The following is an 18,278-nucleotide window of genomic DNA, read 5'->3' on the forward strand; positions in this document are numbered from 1 at the left end:
AAGGAATATAGTTGTTTTTGAACAGAAAATCAGTTTCATTCTAACAGTGTTGAACATCCGTTTCAATATTGTTATGCTCCGTATTTTGGGTTTTTTCCTAAGTAACATTCCAGAAAAATCTACTTGATTTCACAAGATGTTTAGATTTCAGTGGAACTGTATATTCTAATGGAATATGTCTGTCAAAGTTTCACCACTCACCTCTAGAGAATCCATCATATGCCTAGGTAAGTTGTTCCAATGAATAATTACTCTAGACTATGTCTACACTGCTGTCTTTTACCAGCAGAGAGTATGTTAATGAAGAGCTCATTAGCATTTGTCGCACTGTCATTAGCATATTCTCTGCCCGAGGCTTTTTGCACAAGTGGTTTTTGGGCAAAAACAAGCAGTGTAGATGGATCTGTTTTGCACAAAAACTCCCTTTAGCGCAAGATCTGTATACTTCCTTTTTTGAGGCAAAAGGATTTTGAGCTAAAGGAAGTTTTTGTGTAAAATGGATCCATTTACACTGCTTGTTTTTGCGCAAAATACCTCTTGCACAAAAAGCCTTGGGTAGAGAATATACAAAAGCTGGCAGTGTAGACATAGCCTAAAAGTTTTAAAAAAATCCTTATTTCTAGTCTGAATTTTATTCATAATGGCCTATGACTAAGGTGCTACATTAATTAAGGTGTTACATTTTTAGTCTGACATTGTCTTTCTTCAGCTTTCAGCCTTTTGAATTTGTTATGCTCTTTGTCCGTTAGACTAAAAGTATTATGCTATCAGGAATTTTCTTAAGTAGATATTTATAGAGTATAAACAGGACACTTCTTAAACTTTTCTTAGTTAAACTACTTTCAGGTAGATTACCTGAAGGTAGATTTTTCCAAATGTCAAATCGTTTGTGTAGCTCTTTTCAGAACCCTTTAAAAGGATGTGCGCAAATGGGAAAAATGTGCATTTCAGAACGGGACAGTGTTCTAGTAACTTGTTTCTCTAATGCCATTAGAACAGCCATAATATCTCCCTATTTAGACTTGGTATTCCTTTCAATGACTGCATCTCTGCAAATGTTTGTCTTCTTTTCAAGGATGTATGGCAATGGCTTTACCTTGAAAATAATCTGAGACTCGGATGATCTCATGAAAAGCAAGGTTTATCAATAATATATAGAGAAAAACAGATTAAAAAAAGAAAGCCATGGATGACAAATCGAACCTTAAGCTCTGAAAAAGCTATTCTAGATAGACTCTGTTCATGTGGTTTCCAGAGGAATAAGCCATCCTTTTGGAATATCTGTCCTTTTTCTCCAGCTTGTCCCTTTTGTCCCTTACTATTGTTTATGATATAATGTCTAACAGCATCTAGCATCATATTATCCCTCTTTTTCATACATTCCTTTATAGTCTGTTACCCTTTTTGATATTAGAGGTGTGATTGAATTCATTACGGAGTCAGGTATGCAGGTATAAGTTGCATCAGTTTGCAGAAATGGGATGTTTGATCAGGTGTAGATGGAAAGAGATTTGATAGGGCTTTCTTCTGCACAATAACCATTTCCTCTGCCATCTGCTAAAACCTCCCCATTTAGATCTGTTATTTCCCAAATTCCCTTCTCAAAACCAAATACTTCAAAGGTGTCTTTGAGTTTGCTTTCACTACAATCAGTCTACGTGCCAGTACCTAGTCTGTACTCTCTAGTAATTTACAGTCCTTTGGAAGGTGCAGCCACACAAATATTTATTTTCTAGCTTATCCAGGCATCCCCTATTCTAAAACTGCTTGCTCTTTTGTTTGAACCTAATGACTAAAATTTTGCACATTAGGTGCACTAGACAGGGCTTATATTATGTTGGTGTAACACTTACAATTAATCTCAAAGAAATATAAATTGACAGATAAATTCTGGTCTCTCACAATCAGATATTGTGGAAGGGTAACTGCTGGCAAATGTTGATTTGTCAGTCATGGCTGTTGTAGTTTTGGTTCAACAACTAAGGGGTTTTTTTAAGTGGAAAATTTAGCCATTCCTTTTTGGGCAGAAAACACAAATGCAGCTGTCTTTGGAATAGTGCCTGAGTATTGAAAAGTGAAATAGATCATCAGCAGGAAGTAGCTGCAGAATTAACAGGTCAAAATGTTGCTAAAGATCGCACCCTGTGACTAGATGGGAACTGTTGCTAACAGTGGATCCTCCTGCCGGGTGACAGGTATATGTACCCTTTGCAACATTGACCTATTTGGAGTAACTAGGGCCAGGGAATAAAAATGAGTCTATTAGCCATGCTTGTGCCTGCCCACTGGGTGCTGAGCACCATGTGTAAAGATAGTTGAGGGCAATGAAAGTCTTAGACTGTAAACAAGATGGGGGCAAATTCCTGTTCTCTGCCTGTCAGAATGTAGAATGTCATTGCCTCCTGCTGTGAAGAAAAGTAGGTGTTTCTCCAAGAAATGACAGGAATTGAAGTGCTGCCAAAGATGCTCTCCAGTTTGATTAACACACCTGTGCAGAAAAGGTGGCCATTATTAAAAGCCTTTCAAGCAAATAAATTGTGCTGGTGTCAAAATGCACTCTTACTCCATGGTAAAACAACTCCATGTGTCTTGGAGCAACACCCACTTTTTCTTCTCTCCACATTTGCTGGGCAGAGAAATCCAAATACAATAATCACAGTTAGCACTCTGGGCTTTTCTGGGCAATTTGCTAGAACTTCTTCTTCAACAAAATAAGGTGAGGATTTTTAACAGAGAGGGTAATGAACCATTGGCACAATTGCCAATAGAAAGGGGTGAATTCTCCCTCAGAAATCTTTAAGTCAAGACTGGATGGGTTTGGTGCAGGAGTCACTGGATACATTTATATGGTCCATATTATGCAGGGGGGTGGGCAGGTTTATTTGACTACCATGATCCCTACTGGACTTTAAGCCTATTACTCAAATAGCATTACATTTCACCCATTGATCTGGGCATGTGACTGTGTGAATGGAAACACATACATCCTCCTGTTCGTAAGGTCTGGCCGAAGAGAGAGAGAACCTGGAGAGAATACCTTGAGGATAAAAACAAGGCATGCTGTTTCTTGCAGAGCATCTGAGAAGGTGTTTTGGAGCCTTCTAATTTGATCATAAACATCTTAGTTATTTGAAATTAAAGGAACCCTTGGGTTGTTAATGTTTAGTTGATTACAGAATGATTGTTTGTCTCTGCAAACTGCATACTTGAAAAACTCTTGGTATTCAACTTCAGGACCATCCTTAGAATATATGGGGTTCTACACACACCCTCCCCTCACCCACGTGGCTTGTTTCTGCCCTCCAGCCCAGGGCTCCCTGCAGTCCTCCCTCCCCTCCAGATGGGATGTTTCCTCGGAAAGTCCAGCAGGGAGGGGATTAAATGCTTCATTTGGCTGTTGCAGAGATTGTCACTCAGCTCCATAGCTTGCTGAGAATTAGATGGTTCCAGCAAGTGAGGAGCTAGGCTCGGGGGAGCAAAAGGACAGCTGCCTCAGGTCTGGCCATTCAAAAGGGTCTGGAGCTTCCGGCCATCGCTGATGGTAGTTGCCAGAGTCTCAGACCCTTTAAATGACCCATGGAGCACCGGGTAGCACAAGCCAGGTGGTGCTGAAAGGGCGGCTGGGAGCAACTAGTCCCCGGCCCTGCCACTTCTGAGATCAGAAGCTGCCCGCTCTCCTTTGCCCAGGAACTTGGCAGTTCCATATAGAGCCCTGAGCTCAGGCAGCCTGGAATGGCAATGAGGTAACTCTTCCCTTCCCTCCCTCCCTGGACCCTGTGCACTCTCACGCTGCCAACACTTGCCATAATCTGGGGCACCACTAGGATATCAGGTGAGAGCAGGTTGGCTCCTGGACATGCACATCGGGAGCTAATCTACTTTTGCCTGCTATCCCTGTGAAACTCCAAATTTTTGGGTACCTTACACAGCTGCATTTTCCATGTATGCTTAGGGACAATTGCATGCTACATTTTTTCATCTTTGCCATCCTGGATTTCAAGTACTTCAACCAATCAAAGAAGTCCTCAGTTCTATTTAGCACACCAAACTATCCATATTTCTGAAGTGATGTGACCTTTTTAATGCTGTGAACCCTGCATCTGGCAAAGGCAACAAGCCATGATTTGTTACTAACAAGAAAAACACATTGCAACAACCTACTAAGGTCATAACTGGAGACTAAACATGGAACCCTTAGGCACAAATCCCTACCAAAAGTGTTAAAGGAGAAGTCTGATACCGGTGAACAAGTAAAGTCTGTTAAAGGCTCTGGGGCCAGCTTGAGGGTGTTACTATCACAGTGAAACACAGTAAATGCCAATGATTAAAGATACCAGGTTAGCATAAGTTATTTGGGATAGGGGCTGTCTCTTTTGGTTCTGTGTTTGCACTGTTCCTAATAGAATGGGGCCCTGATTCATGACTGAGATACCTAGGTACTCTGATAAGACAATATGGGAAAGTTGAACTCCATTTTAGAGCTCTTAGCTGCAGAGGATGATTCCTTGAAGCATGGGTCTGTGCCCATGATATTGCCTGTGAACGTGCACACTTCTCTTTAGATATACCATGGTTTGTTTTAAGCAAGAGGAAGAAGAGAATAGTGTTAGGGGAATCTCTCAGAAATCTTGAAATTTGGGGTCAATCCACCTCAGGAGCAAAATGATCTGGGACCAGATTCTCAATTTGTTTTCATCTTTACAGCTCAGTTGAATTCAGTGGAGCTGGAACAATCTGTCAGCTGATGATCTGTCCCTGATCATTTTGTTTAGCATTTGTTCTGTAGGGTTAGGCTGGAAATATTGCAAGAAGCTTTCTTGAATAACTTTGGACATGGTGGCTTCAGTTCTGGTTGGAACCCAAATAAGCTTGCCCAATCAAGCAAATATGGGCAAAAATCTGATCCCGGTCTCATTTAAATAGATGGTAAGTTTGCCATTGGTTTCACTGAGAGCAGGAGGAGGCCTGTGAGAAATGAAAAAGTTGTCTTTACCTTTCAGAGCTTCAGTATAAGGTTTTTCTGGAACCGACACAGCTTTAGGGGGCAAAGAGAGGTATCTTTATCTAATCAGAAAGTTGGAGCAAATTCTTAGCACAGAATTTTTGTCCAAGTAGCTGGTCAAGGTGCTAGGGACATACCTTCCCCTGCATATCTTGTTGCTTCTGCTCTTCAACCAAACCTGATGAGTGACTGCAGAACTTTACTTTGGCAGCCATGCATAAAATGACTCCGCATCACATGCCTTTCCAGATTCCCCCTGTGTAAGGAAGATTCATGCAAGATCCTGGAAAACTCATGTAACAGTGACTCTTCTGTCTCTGGCCCTGCACTGCCTGTGTCTCACTGACACTTTCCTTGTGCAGCTGAGCTCTCTGTGCCCTGTTCCCTGTAATAAAGTCCCTTCCATTGCACGGTGGAACTGGTACTTGCTCTGTGTTGAACAACTTTGACTGCAGGCTGGAGGACTGGATTTTCCTCCAAATGAATTGCCAAGAAGAGAGAGGTGTGGATGGACAGCATCCCATCGCCCTTGTGAGGCTTGAGGTAGTGCTGTAGGCACCCTGCCCATAGTTCCTTGCAATGCCTCACTCTTAGGCTGGAACACTTCAACAAGTAGAGGCTTATTTTACTGAGTCTCTTCCAAAACATTCATTCCGGCCTCACTCTTCTTTAATCAGGAGTCCCACTGCCTTCCTTCCTGTGGTCTGTAGTTTGGATTCACTGCAGCCTTAAACTGGCTTCTTCTCACCTAGCTCAGCTCCTTTTCTCTCTGAGGTGAGAGAGGCCAGTGCACTCTTTGGACAGGAGAAAGAAGACAGCATATATGCTGCCTTTCTTGCTGGGGCTCATCCTGGTTAGCTAAAAGGCGAAGCTTTATCTCCATGGTGTACTTCAAGGATCCAGGTCCTGGGCCCTTAAAGAAATGGCAGTGAAGGTCCTTTCTCTCAACCCCAAAAAGCACTAACTGTTCCCCCAGGACCATCTTTCTTTCTCTCACCATCTGCCTCTGCCCTTCCCTTTGGTCCTCACGGAGCAGGTGAAGACACCCTGATGGGGACACACTGCTATCCTTAAAAGGGACAGTCACCCTGTTAAAGAATGACATGTTCAGTTTTGTGCTCAGACTCATGTGCTGTTTAAAACCCTAGGAGAAAAATGTTATCCAGATGTGCACACAACTCTCTCAATGGTTCATACATTGCTCAGGTGCGTGTTGTCCAAGTAATTTGTAATCTCTACTAGTATCTCCCATATTCTGATAGTAGATGGGTTTATTTTTATACCAACCATCTAGTTAGTTCTGTCAACACAGCCATTGGTGGGCTGTCTTTGGACCAGGGCCGGATTAAAGGGGGGGCTAGCGGAGCGCCTGATGGCAGCTGTAAGGGGCACCGTGCGGCTGGGTGTGCAGCGCCTCTTAGAGATGCCATCAGGCACTGCGCGCCTGAGGCCCGGGGCTGCACGGCGCCCCTTAGAGCTGCAAACAGGCGCCACGTGCCCGATTGCAGCTGTAAGGTGTGCAGCACGCCGGGGGGTGGGGCTGCGCATGCGCCGTGCACCCAGAGGTGGAGCTGTGCATACATCGCGCGCCCACTGCCCGGGGCGCAGGAATGGCTCAAGCCGGCCCTGCTTTGGACCAGTCCCCCAATAAATAAAGTAGTTTGGCAAACATTGATTTAACACCCACTTCAAATCTATGAAGATGAATACTACAGTTTGGGTTTGGTTTTTCTTGGGGTTGGGAGAAGGAAGTGGAACTGCATGGTCTCCAGATGTCCATAGCAGATTGCACTGTCAGTCACAGTGACAAAGACATCTGCACATGTTAGCTGCATGGTCATGAAGATGAGTGATGTTTGCAGCAGATGGAATCATCTGGGTGGCTGCAAATGTATCTTGTTTGTTTTGCCCTGATATAATCTAATTCAAACCTCCATTGGGTGTCGACCCCAGATGTGGCATTGCACATCAAAAAAGAAACCTTCCTCTTACCAAAGTTCAATGTCCAGCTAACTTCTTTTGGTTCATCACTGTTGTATAAATCAACTTGTATAAAAGTATTTTTCCTTTAGGGATCAGCTTGGCCGTAGTTGGTAGCTGGTGAGAGATTGGTAGGGACTGTACAGATTTCTGGCATTGCAGGGACACTTTACTTTCAAATCCGACACTAAGACATTAGTCACATAGATTCTGGCATCATCAAGAGAAGTGGCTTCTGTCAGTGCTTCCCCACATGGGTACGTCTAGACTGCAGGCTTCTTTCAGAAGAAGCTTTTCTGGAAGAGATCTTCCGAAAAAACTTCTTCCGAAAGACAGCGTCCATACTGCCAAAGTGCATCAAAAAAGAGATCTGCTTTTTAGAAAGATTGTGTCCATTCAGTGTGGATGCTATCTCACATTTAAGCTCTGATTCCTATGGGCAGAGTGGCCACCAGGGTACCTGTGCTTTTTCCTCTTTCCTCTTGTTTTGAAATAACTCCCTCTTCCCTGTTTCCACCCGCCTTTTTCCAAAAGAGCTCTTTCAGAAAAGGGGCTCTTCCTCATAGAAAGAGGTTTACCAATGTTGGAAAAACCCCTTTGTTCTTTCGATTTTTTTTTCTTTCGAAAGAAGGCAATAGCAGTGTGGATGTAAGTGAAGTTTTTTCAGAAAAACAGCCATTTTTCCAAAAAAACCCTGCAGTCTTGATGCACCCACCGAATCTTTTGTAGGAACCATATATGATTAGGGCTTGGGTTTAACTTTTTTTCCATTTGAAACATGTGAGCTGAGATTTTTCAGAAACTGGTGTCTATTAGATGCTTAAATCCATGTTGTAGGGATATAAATAAGTAGCTTGATTTTCCCCTTCCCACCACCAACCCCAACCCCAAAGAACTGAGCAATGACTTCTCAGCATCCTTAAAATGTCAGGTCACTGACTTAGATGGTTGTAGGTATGATACCCATTATTGAAAATCTTGGTGTTGGTTCTCTGCAGAGCCCCTCAGTGTTGTTTTTAGAAGGTGTCTGAGGGAGGAAAGGGGATGCAGGGAGGGGACGTGAGCAGGCACCCTCTTTAGCAATTACAATTTTGGAGGAGTCATAGCAGGGCTTTGCACCACAAGGTAAGGGGCGTGGGGGAAGGACAGGAGGAATGGATATAGCCACACAACAGATGGAAGATGGTTGAGCCCATGGTCTTAGCATGTTTCCACTTTGCTGCTGCTATCTAGATCAAGTCAAAATTTATGACAGAACAATTTTCCATCAGAAAATGCTAATTAGATTAAATATAAATGTTTTGCAAGAACATATTACATGTGTTGATCTTTTTGATGACAAACTATCAAAATGTCTTGTTTTGATATGCCCGATTTATCATTCTGACTTTGATGTTGTCAGTATAAGAAAATGTATGATTTACTATTAATATCATATTATGAAAAAATATAGAATTTACTATTAATATAATGCTGAGGCTTGCCTCCCCCAGCCCTACCAAATTTGCAACCATTAAAAATGTATCACAGAGCATGAAATCTAATCTCCCCCCCTTTTGAAATCTTGTCTTTTGTGTGCTATTACCCTATACTGTATACAGATTTTATGGTGGAGACCAGCATTTCTCAAATTGCAGGTCCTGACCCAAAAGGGATTTATAGCGGTGTTGCAAGGTTATTTTAGAGGCAGTTGTCACACACACTTTTTTGCTGCCTTCAGAGCTGGGCAGCCAGAGAGTGGCAGCTGCTGACTTTGTGCCCAACGTGGCAGGCAGCAATGCAGAAATCAGCGTGGCAGTGCCATACCATCCTTACTTCTGCATTGCTGCTGGCGATGACTCTGCCTTCTGAGTTGGGCGCTCAGCCAGCAGCCACTGCTTTCCAGCTGCCCAGCTGTGAATTCAGTGCTGTTGCCAGCAGCTGCACAGAAGCATGGGTAGCAGTACCACAATTCGCCTCCCCTCCCACACATAATAACCTTGCAACTCCCACATGACTTCTTATTGGGTCAGGACCCTTACAGCTACAACACCATGACATTTCAGATTTAAATAGCTGATATGATGAAATTTACTATTTTTAAAATCCTGTGATATTGACTAAAATGGACTGTAAGTTTAGCAGGGCCATGTGTATCATACAAAGAACTCCCCTGTGTGGAAACTGCATGGTGTCTGCTATGATCACCTTTTGTGTAGAAAGGGCTCCCCCAGGAAGTCAGGAGAAGAAAAGGCTATTTGGGTTTAAACTGGTGTAACTCCACTCAATAAGAACAAATTCAGACCTTGTGTGCTATCAGAATGGGAGAAGGTGGTTATTCTCCAGAGCATAAGCAGCCACCTTCTTAGTGGGGGTTATAGAGAAACGTTTTGCATTTTCTGTAAAGCATATGGTACTGGCCACAGTTGGAGACAGGGTACTGGGCTAAGTGGACCCTGGATTTGATCCATCACGTGATTCTTATTTAAGATGCCATTTCAAGTCTGTGCTTAGCCCTTTCGCAAAAGAAAGACTATAAATCAACCTTCTTCTCCCTAGCTCCTGTTATAATCTAGCATTCTGCTTTCTTTGAGATCCTTCAGAGAGACTTCCCTAGATGGTGGAGCAGAAGAAAGATAATTCATGATTGCGGTTTAGGGGGAAATCGATTGGCTAGTTGAAAGGGCCATCCAACCCCCCACATGATGATGGTGATGATATTTGGACATTCCTGTGCCATTTAGTACAAAGGAGGATCTACTTGCAGCCAGCAGCATGCAAAATAAACTAAAATAATCCCTGTGTGTATTCCTTTTGTTGGCACCAAAGCTACCTACATATATCCAGGAAAGATTCTTCCTCTTTGTATTAAACAATGTGACTGGAACTGGCAGTGCTATTAGATTATATTGTAACTACCTTGGTAGTAGTGTTTTTGGCACAGCTGCCATTCAACAGCCCTTTGCAGCCTGTGTCTGACTCTGAAATGTCACCTCTCCCCCCACCCGGCCGGAGAATTGACATGCTTTCTGCCAACAAATGTTGAATGTTGCTTCTGAGGATTTAGCATGTCAGGCAGTGTCTGCACAGCTTAGGATTCTATTATTATGCAATGGCTTAGGAAGGCAGTGTGTTGCCACATAATTACAGAGCCAATCTGTGTCAGGAGCAGGGGCTTGGGTGCACTTTTGGCACCAAGTCATCTTTGCCCCTCTCCCCCACCCAAGATCCCCCATTACACTTTATTTTCGAGGAGTTTATTTTTAGCATGTATTTTTTCCATTTTTTTTCTCCATTGGACATTTTGTTATTTCAGAAGTAGTAGGAGCATATTGACTTGTGTCTGCCAGGGTTCCTATGCAGCATAAAGCAGTGGCTGTATGCTACATCATCAGAAGAGGCAAGAATTCCTGAAGCTGCTTGCTAGGGTGGCGTGTGTGGATTATTACTTTTTTTTTTTTCCACACGGCTTGTCTTACAAGCTGTGCAGGCTCTGCCATCTAGAGCACTTTGTGAGATCACTCCAGTTTGCTGTTTTTCCTTTTTCCAGCTCTGCGTGTGTGTGTATCCCTCTTGCTCGCCCCCCTGTCCTGCCCCCTCTCCCCCAGTGCATACACATACACACACACACACAAGATGAGCTTGCTAATATGAACGTGAAGATTTGTACTGCCAAAATGCATGTGGTACTTTGAGATGCACTGGGATCAGAATCCTTGAAAAGCCTGAAGACTGATTAGCCCTCCAAGACTGAGGTTTTTAAATCAAGCAAGAAGCAGCAAGTTGGGCACTTCTGTACATATATATATATATATTTGGTGTGTATGTAAGTGTGCTTTGGATTTTACTGAATAAGGAGTCTCAGGGATTCACTCACTTGGACTTCACTGAATCAGGTTCCAGCTGCCAGCAATGCTATTCTGCGATTTGGGAAGCTGAAGATCAGCTCAGGATTTGTCTGATATTATCTCCTCTTGAAAAAGGATGCGTGGCATAGAAAGAGAGTCTAAGTGCCTATCTGAAATTATTGTATCGAACCAGGGATAAATGTTACTTCTCAAAGGTAAGTGCTAAGTTGTTTGTTTATCTACATAGATACACATTCATATATCTTTATAGACATAGCCATACCTCTGATGTTAGGGAACCCTTCTATGATGGATTTTAAAGACATTAGAGAAATGTATAACTTTATGGTTAGCCTAGATGACAACATTTCTGTGGAAAAATGAACCTCAGTTTGGTTTTTGCTTCCCCTCCCGGTATGGAAAGAGAGTCCAAAGGAATCTTTTTAGTGGTAATGACAAATTTTTGTTTTAAATCTCCAGTGTGATTCAAATTGAAAGAGGTTTAGAGGGAAGAAGAATAATGTGGTTTAGATGTGAGGCAAAACTCAAAAACGGAGTAAGATGTCAGTCACTTAAGCTTCCCGGAGGAATAATAAATCCTGTAAAGCTAAGGAGGAACTTTGCTGGACAGATCAACTCTGTGTATAAAAACATAGAGTACAAGAACAGGGACCTCAGCAAATGTCATAGAAAGAAATGGAAGAAACAGATGGGGGAGAATAGGAGGGAGAGAGGGGGGGAAGCTGGAACCAGATTCAGTGTCTTGTCTTTCAGTGCTTGGTGGTGCCACCATTGCCAGGCATCCAAGATTGGCAAGGTGGACAGGTGGGGGATGGGTACTCTGGCAGGCATATGCCATGTCATGTTGGTCCGATGTCATCAGATATTTCTGACTCCCCGCAAGAACTGGCAAGCTGGGAATTTTGAGAGGCACGTACGTGATACGGAGGAGCAATACCAAGCTCACACATATGTAACACCACTAACTGCCATGCTAGAATTTAAAAATAAACAAGTGGATATCAGCCATATAGTCAGCAGGCTGAAACAGAAAGAATGGACACACTGAAACACTTGTTCTTTTTTAAGTTCTGGAACTCAGTGTGAATCTCAGCTGCTTCACACCCAAACCAAAGAACACTGTTTTGCAGCAAGAATCATTTTTGACAGGGGCTCATCTCACCTCTTTTCCAGGGAGGTGCCAAAAAGGCACCATGTATAACAAGGCTATTTTCCATACTCTATGGTAAATACAGAGGGTAACTTTACACTGTACTTAAAGAGGTGACAAGCTTGAGAAGACATAATATTAGTAGCTTAAGATTTGGTGCAGTTCAACAAATGCATTGGTTTTTTTTTTGTTTGTTTGTTTGGTTTTTTTTTTGTCTACAAGGAATTAACTTTATAATACAGTCACCATCGCAAAGTCAACACTTGCCAGCAGGTATCACACAATTACCACAGCCGTTTCCTATCCCTAGGGGGAAACCATGCCCCCTCAAATACTTCTGTGCTGTAGGTGTTGACTTTCCAGTGGAGACCATTATATGCAGAGACTGCCGTAATGAAGACTTGAGGGGACGGTGAAGGAGGGAGAGGCTGGTAATTACTTTTACTCACCTCCTGTCTGGGGTTTGTTATGGTTTCACTGTCATCGCTCCTCCTGTTTGGGTGATTAGTTTGCTGTGCTTACAAATTGCCACATACATGGTCTGTGTCATTTGCACATACTCTGTGTTTACCTAGTTTCATCACAGTATTGTTTTTTTGTTTTTTTGTTTTTTCATCACAATAGTGCAAGGCAAAAGCAGCTTCAAACCTCATCCAAATTAGCCAGCAGTTTGTGGGAAAAGAAGTATTGCAGTAAGATTGTGGGAAGGGAAGGAGATCATTGCTTGCTCCTCTGACACTTTCTATATTAATCCAGTTTATGTAATCTGCAAAGTCTATATGATATATATAATTCATGTATGCTGTGCTATTTTCTTTTCTCTAGTACAACTATTTTCTCCTGCATCTTAATGCTGTACAGTCTAGCTATGTGCTGCTTAACATGCCAGTATATCCAGGGAAGGATGCAATAGAATCAATCCTCAAACTCACCATTTGCTGCTTTGTTCCCACCCTCTCCTACTGTTTAGAAGAGCATTAGTGATTCTTGTTTACATTAAAATATGGAGTATAAGCCTTTTGTTTCCCCCCTCTGGGAAATATAAACAACACATTTCGCATTGCTGCACCAACATCCGTTTTCCCTGCTCTTCAGAGATGGGATCAGAACTGACAGCTCTCTGCCAGTTTCTCACAAGTCCTATCTGTCTGTCTGTCTGCAAAGTGTGTGGTCTGTCTGTCGACTGAAGTTTGAAATGCAGCAGGGGGAGATCCATTTTGGAGAATGTGCCAAAAAGAAAGATTTGTGCTTCATGATGAATTTTGTATTTATACAAAGACCATATGTCCCTGTGAGTGGAGAAGCTGCCCTGAGAAGCTAACTAAAATAATCGCTTTTTAGTAGGCATAGGCAGGATTTTTTTATATTTTAAAGTGAATTAATATTGAGAAAAGTACCCAATTCACAGCCTTGGAGGCTGATTTTTGCCATTTATCCTCCCAAAAGACACAATATGGGCATTGGCAGTGCAATCCCCTCTCCTTACTGTGTCAGTCCTGACTTCAAGGATCATGTAGAGGAATAGAAAGGCAATTCAATCCTCATTCAGTCCACTTGTTTGGTTCTCTGCTGAGACTTTAAGGATGTCACCGTAGGTTAGTTTCAAGTGATTGCGTGTGTGTATTTGTTTTGTCTGTGTATTGTGGGCACCTATTCAGTAGGACTAGGTTGAAAAGCAGCAACACATATCTCAAAGACCACCAAGAAGCCACCAAATGGTAGCACCTTTTAGCTGCACCTATTAACTTGAACCGGTGACCTAAAACCAAAAAGCCCATCACTGCTGTATCCCCTTACTTCTTCCCCAAGCCTTCTAAGGTTTGACTACTTATTAGACTCAACTGGATATTGTATCCAGTTCTGGATGCCAAACTTCAGGAAAGATGTGGAAAAATTGGATAAAGTTCAGAGAAGAGCAAAAAAATGATTAAAGGTCAAGAAATGCAATTTATGAGAGATGATTGAGAAAAATGTTGCAACAAGGAGAGAGAGAAAAAATGTTGTTCTTAACCTCTGAGGACAAGAAGCAATGTGCTTAACTTGCATCAAAGGCAATTTAGGTTTGACATTAAGAAAATATTCCTAACTATAAGGGTGGTTAAGCACCAAAATAAATTGCCTAGGGAACTAGCAGATTTTTAAGAGCAGGTTAGATAAATACCTGTCAAGGAAGGTCTAGATCAGTGTTTCTCAACCAATAGTATGAATACTTTTAGGGGTACTTGAGTGAAGTCTGGGGGGCACATCAACACAACTAAAATTTGGAGAAAACTAAATTTTTGTTTTAAGTTTTACAGCACTTTATTTTTTTTACTTTTTACACCCAAAAATATCATCGCCTGCCTGGCTACAATTAAGTTGTTTAAACAAATGTGTTGCAATGGTAGAAAAAAATGGTGTGTTTGAAAAATGTAGGTACTGGGGGTACTTATAATTTTTTTTAAAAGGGGTACTTTATAAAAAAAAAAAAAAGGTTAAGAAACTGGTCTAGATGGCCCTTAGCTCTGCCCTGAGTACTGATACTGGACTAGATAACCTTTCATAGTCCCTTCCAGTCCTATGATTCTGTGATCGTCATAACCACAGCTCTAGACTCAACTATCTGGATTTATATCTTTGTAGCCCAGATAGATAAATAATGGCAAAGTACTAATCAGCTTTTACTATACAATGTTAGTTTTCTCTGAAACAGGGTGGGCTAGCAGAACAGGGCTGTGTAATAATAGTAAAAATCAAGTCAACCTCAGTGTGACAAAAAACTTTTTCTGGCACCAGCTGTCACTTTTCCATATAGCTTGCCTCCAGATTCAGTGGAGAGTGGGGGGACTATGGTAGATTCTTCTGATTCTAAAACCCAAATTACCTTCTGTTTGGGAGGTTGCCAGGGCCCTGCATGATACTAGCAGATGTAAACATGTCATTAAAAATCCTACAGTGAGGCTGCACAGAAACCTGAAAAAATGTCTTTTAGAGACATCTTTGCTTCTCCAGGAGCATCTCTTTCCTCCCCCTCTGTCTGCATGGAAATGGGATTTTAAAAATACTACTTCACAATCAAATCTCTTCCTGCTGCCTTATTTCCCACCTAAATGTTTATGACAACATCTGCATCTCTGCTCTCACTGACAGAGGGTTTGGTCTTCAGGTCGGAAGTGAGTAGTAGCCCAAACAAACGAACCTGTGCCAAACAAGCAGCATCTTCCCATACAACGTGTCTATAAAAGCCAGAAGAAGAGACCCACAGAAAAGTGATAGAGTGCACAGGCTGCTGCCACTGACTTTAGAAGGAGGTGAGCGAGGAGGCTTGGCACAGGATCAGGGCCTCAAAGCAGAATTGTCTTGCCAAAGTTCTCTGTGGAGTGTCAGTGGCTCGTGGAGTTTTCCTTCAGAATGCTGGCTTCAGCTAGGCATAACTGGTTGTGTGTGCTAAGTGCCACTAGATCAGCTGAAGGGGTGACTTGTATGGATGCTAGGATTCTGGATGTAGTAACTATGGCTACAGTAAAGGCTATAATAGGGTGTTTACAAGGCCTCTGGGCATGACTTCTCGGATAGGAGCTGGCTTCTAATCCTCCCAGCAGGTGTTTGTGCTGGCACAGTGGTTGTGATGGGCTGGGGCAAGATAAGGAAACAGACAGATACTGGAATAGCAGTCAAAACCAGAGGCATGGATTCTAGTTGGTTACAACGTAAGAGGCTGGACTGATGCATCCCAGTCCATGTCAGTGTAGTGCCTAACAAGAAGGAAAAGCTGGATTAAAGATGAGGTCAGTAGAAAGTAAATGATGGCTAAGAGCTGCAACTGCGTTTCAGTTGTTGTTTAATGTTGCGCCAAAAAGCTGCTTTGAAAAAGTATGTGAAAGCTCCTTGCAAGATAATATTGGTTCCAATCTTTCTCTTGATGCCCAGGGAGTTATATCAGCACTTAATATAGTCTCTTTATGTGCAAAGCTGGATTGAGATCCTGCAATGTTCCATTTAGATATGTGTAAGGAACTTGTCTGAGCCCTTTGATTTTCACACAGTTAGGTAAAGGATAGATTTCTAAATGCAGCAATAAGCTCTCCCACTATGTGGACTGGGGTGAGAGGCACTGGAGAAGTGGCCATTTGACACATGGCCAACCTATAGGAAGTGATTTGATCTTTCACCCTTTGCATCTGTGTTTGCATTCATCTCCTCTGACAGGAGAAAGTCCAGACTAGCCTCAGATATGCAAATTCCCTACCTGTTCTCTAGCCATGCTTGTCAGAAGAGGTTAAATAGACAACGTATCAAGAAGAAGTAATAATCCTCCCTTTGTGGCTGCCTGCTAATGAGAATGAGGAATGGGAAACAGGGAGACAACTTCAAACATAATCATCTGTGGCAAAGGAAGAGGTGGGATCTAGTATTGGTGGGTGGATAGTGTCTGTATGTTGAGGAGGAGATACTCATTGTGCTGTAAGTGATTTCACCTGTCAACATGTAGATTTAATAATAGGTCCAGTAAAGGTCCTTCAGGTGCTGAATGAAAACAAGGAACAATTAAGTGGCAAAGGGAGAAACTGAAACATCCTGTGTCATGGTTCTTTCAGTGTGCTCTATCCGGTTTGCAAACAACCCGTAACCAACATCTGCTGCCTCAGAGATACAAACCAAAACCTTCCCAAATATTTCGATAAACTTTGATCCTTTCCTTCCATGCTTATTGATGAAGGTAGGATTATATGTCTGATGTCTGGCATTTGTGTACATTCTATGCTAGGGGTTGGCAATAATTTTTGATTGGGGTCACTCCAAGATTTTGGTAAGTGGTCAACTGCTGCACGTTTCTATGGGAGGGGGCAGGGTATGGGATGGAGGTTGGGTGCAGAAAGGAGCTCAGAGTAGGGGACTGGGTGCAGGAGAGTGTGTGGGCTGATCTGGGGGCTAGGATTAGGGTGCAGAGTGTGGGAAAGGGTCTGGGTACAGGAAAGAATTTTGGTCTAAGGGAGAGGTATAAGGGGGAGGCAGCTTCTGGGAGAGATTCGTGACTTCAGGGAGAAGGGTCCAGAGAGCTTGAGTGGTGACCTGTGATAGAGAGTTGGGTTGTGGATGGGCTGGGGTGCCAGAGGCAGGCTCTGGCTGGGAGCCACTTACCTAGAAATGCAGGCTCTCTGCCTGCTGCAACCCCAGGCTATTCAAATTGACTAAAAGCTCCTTGTGGCTCTCTGTTCCAGGTGCTGGGGTGGACTGAGGGAGGGGGAGGAGGCTTGGCTTCACTTCACATGCTGCCATCAGCCCTGTCTCTCAGCTCCTATTGGCCTCCCCCTTTCTCCCCAGCACCCAAAGCAGAGAGCCATAGGGAGCAGTGAGCTGCTTAAAGTGGTGTGAGACTACTCTGTACCTGAGGGTGCTGGCGGGGAAGCCCACAGGGGCTGTATCTTGCCCACCCCCATTCTATACTCTAAACGCATGTCTCAGAAAGATACATACAGAAAAAATCATATTGACAGAGCATAAATTACTAGGATGGAGACAATTTTGATAGGTTTCTTAAACTGACTGCTGACTGGCATTGTGGTTGAGTTAGCTCCGATGCAAGTGAACATCGCTGCTGCCTGATATTTACTGTATATTGGTTTTTAAATTACAATACAGCATTGTTTCTTTGCTCTGAATGCTTAGCAGACTCCCACCAGTCAGGTCAGGTGACTTATCTGTGCTAGAAGTGTATAGCTAAAAAAAGAGCCCATCATCTCTTGAGGAACTGAAATCCTCCTTACGATAATTAGGTTTTGCAGGCTCCCTATGACCCAAAGATGTGTGCTTATTGCTCAAACAATCTCAGTGCTCAAGGAAAAACTGTAGGTATTTTATAATCTCACATGACCAAATAGCAGCCATGAATACTTGTGTTCACTTATACTTGTCAAGTCCAAGACAACTTTTTCTTTTGGGGGTGAGGGACCTCGTCACAGTATTCAGATCTGCTGTCTCTCACCTCTAATTTAGATTACTTCAGGGTAGTCATCGTCAGGGTGGACCTGATTGATGACCATTCAGCCATGGCAGAATGTGGCCATGGCTCTCAGATAGATGAGTTTCTCCCCTTCCCACCCTGAGACCAGATGACATCTGTGCTTTGTGATCTGAAAGTTGCTGATTGCCTTCAAGTCAGTGGAGTTGAAGGTGCTAGCATGTCTTGGGAGATATGCAGCTCTTTGTGGGCTGGGGGCCTTTGTATTGAGTCATGCATGTGCCAGTTGGCATAGTGGAGCCATGATGCCATAGATGCTCTGGAGAAGAGAAAGCCAGCTTGGTAGTTGCTCAGAAA

General features: G+C 42.9%; 1 protein-coding gene across 2 annotated transcripts in view; it reads left to right on the forward strand.

Moving 5' to 3' along the window:
* LRFN2 (leucine rich repeat and fibronectin type III domain containing 2) overlaps positions 1–18,278 on the forward strand; it is a 326,933-nt gene that overhangs the window by 91,642 nt on the left and 217,013 nt on the right. Inside the window, exon 2 of one of the 2 annotated variants that reach the window (XM_075925387.1) lies at positions 10,858–11,024. The exons of the other annotated variant lie outside the window; for it this stretch is intronic. The gene's annotated coding sequence lies outside the window, so the exon portion shown is untranslated. The remainder of the gene's footprint in view (positions 1–10,857; positions 11,025–18,278) is intronic. 2 annotated transcript variants of the gene reach the window in all.

Source organism: Pelodiscus sinensis, chromosome 3 (assembly GCF_049634645.1).
Source record: "Pelodiscus sinensis isolate JC-2024 chromosome 3, ASM4963464v1, whole genome shotgun sequence".
In the NCBI taxonomy this organism is placed as follows: domain Eukaryota; kingdom Metazoa; phylum Chordata; order Testudines; family Trionychidae; genus Pelodiscus; species Pelodiscus sinensis.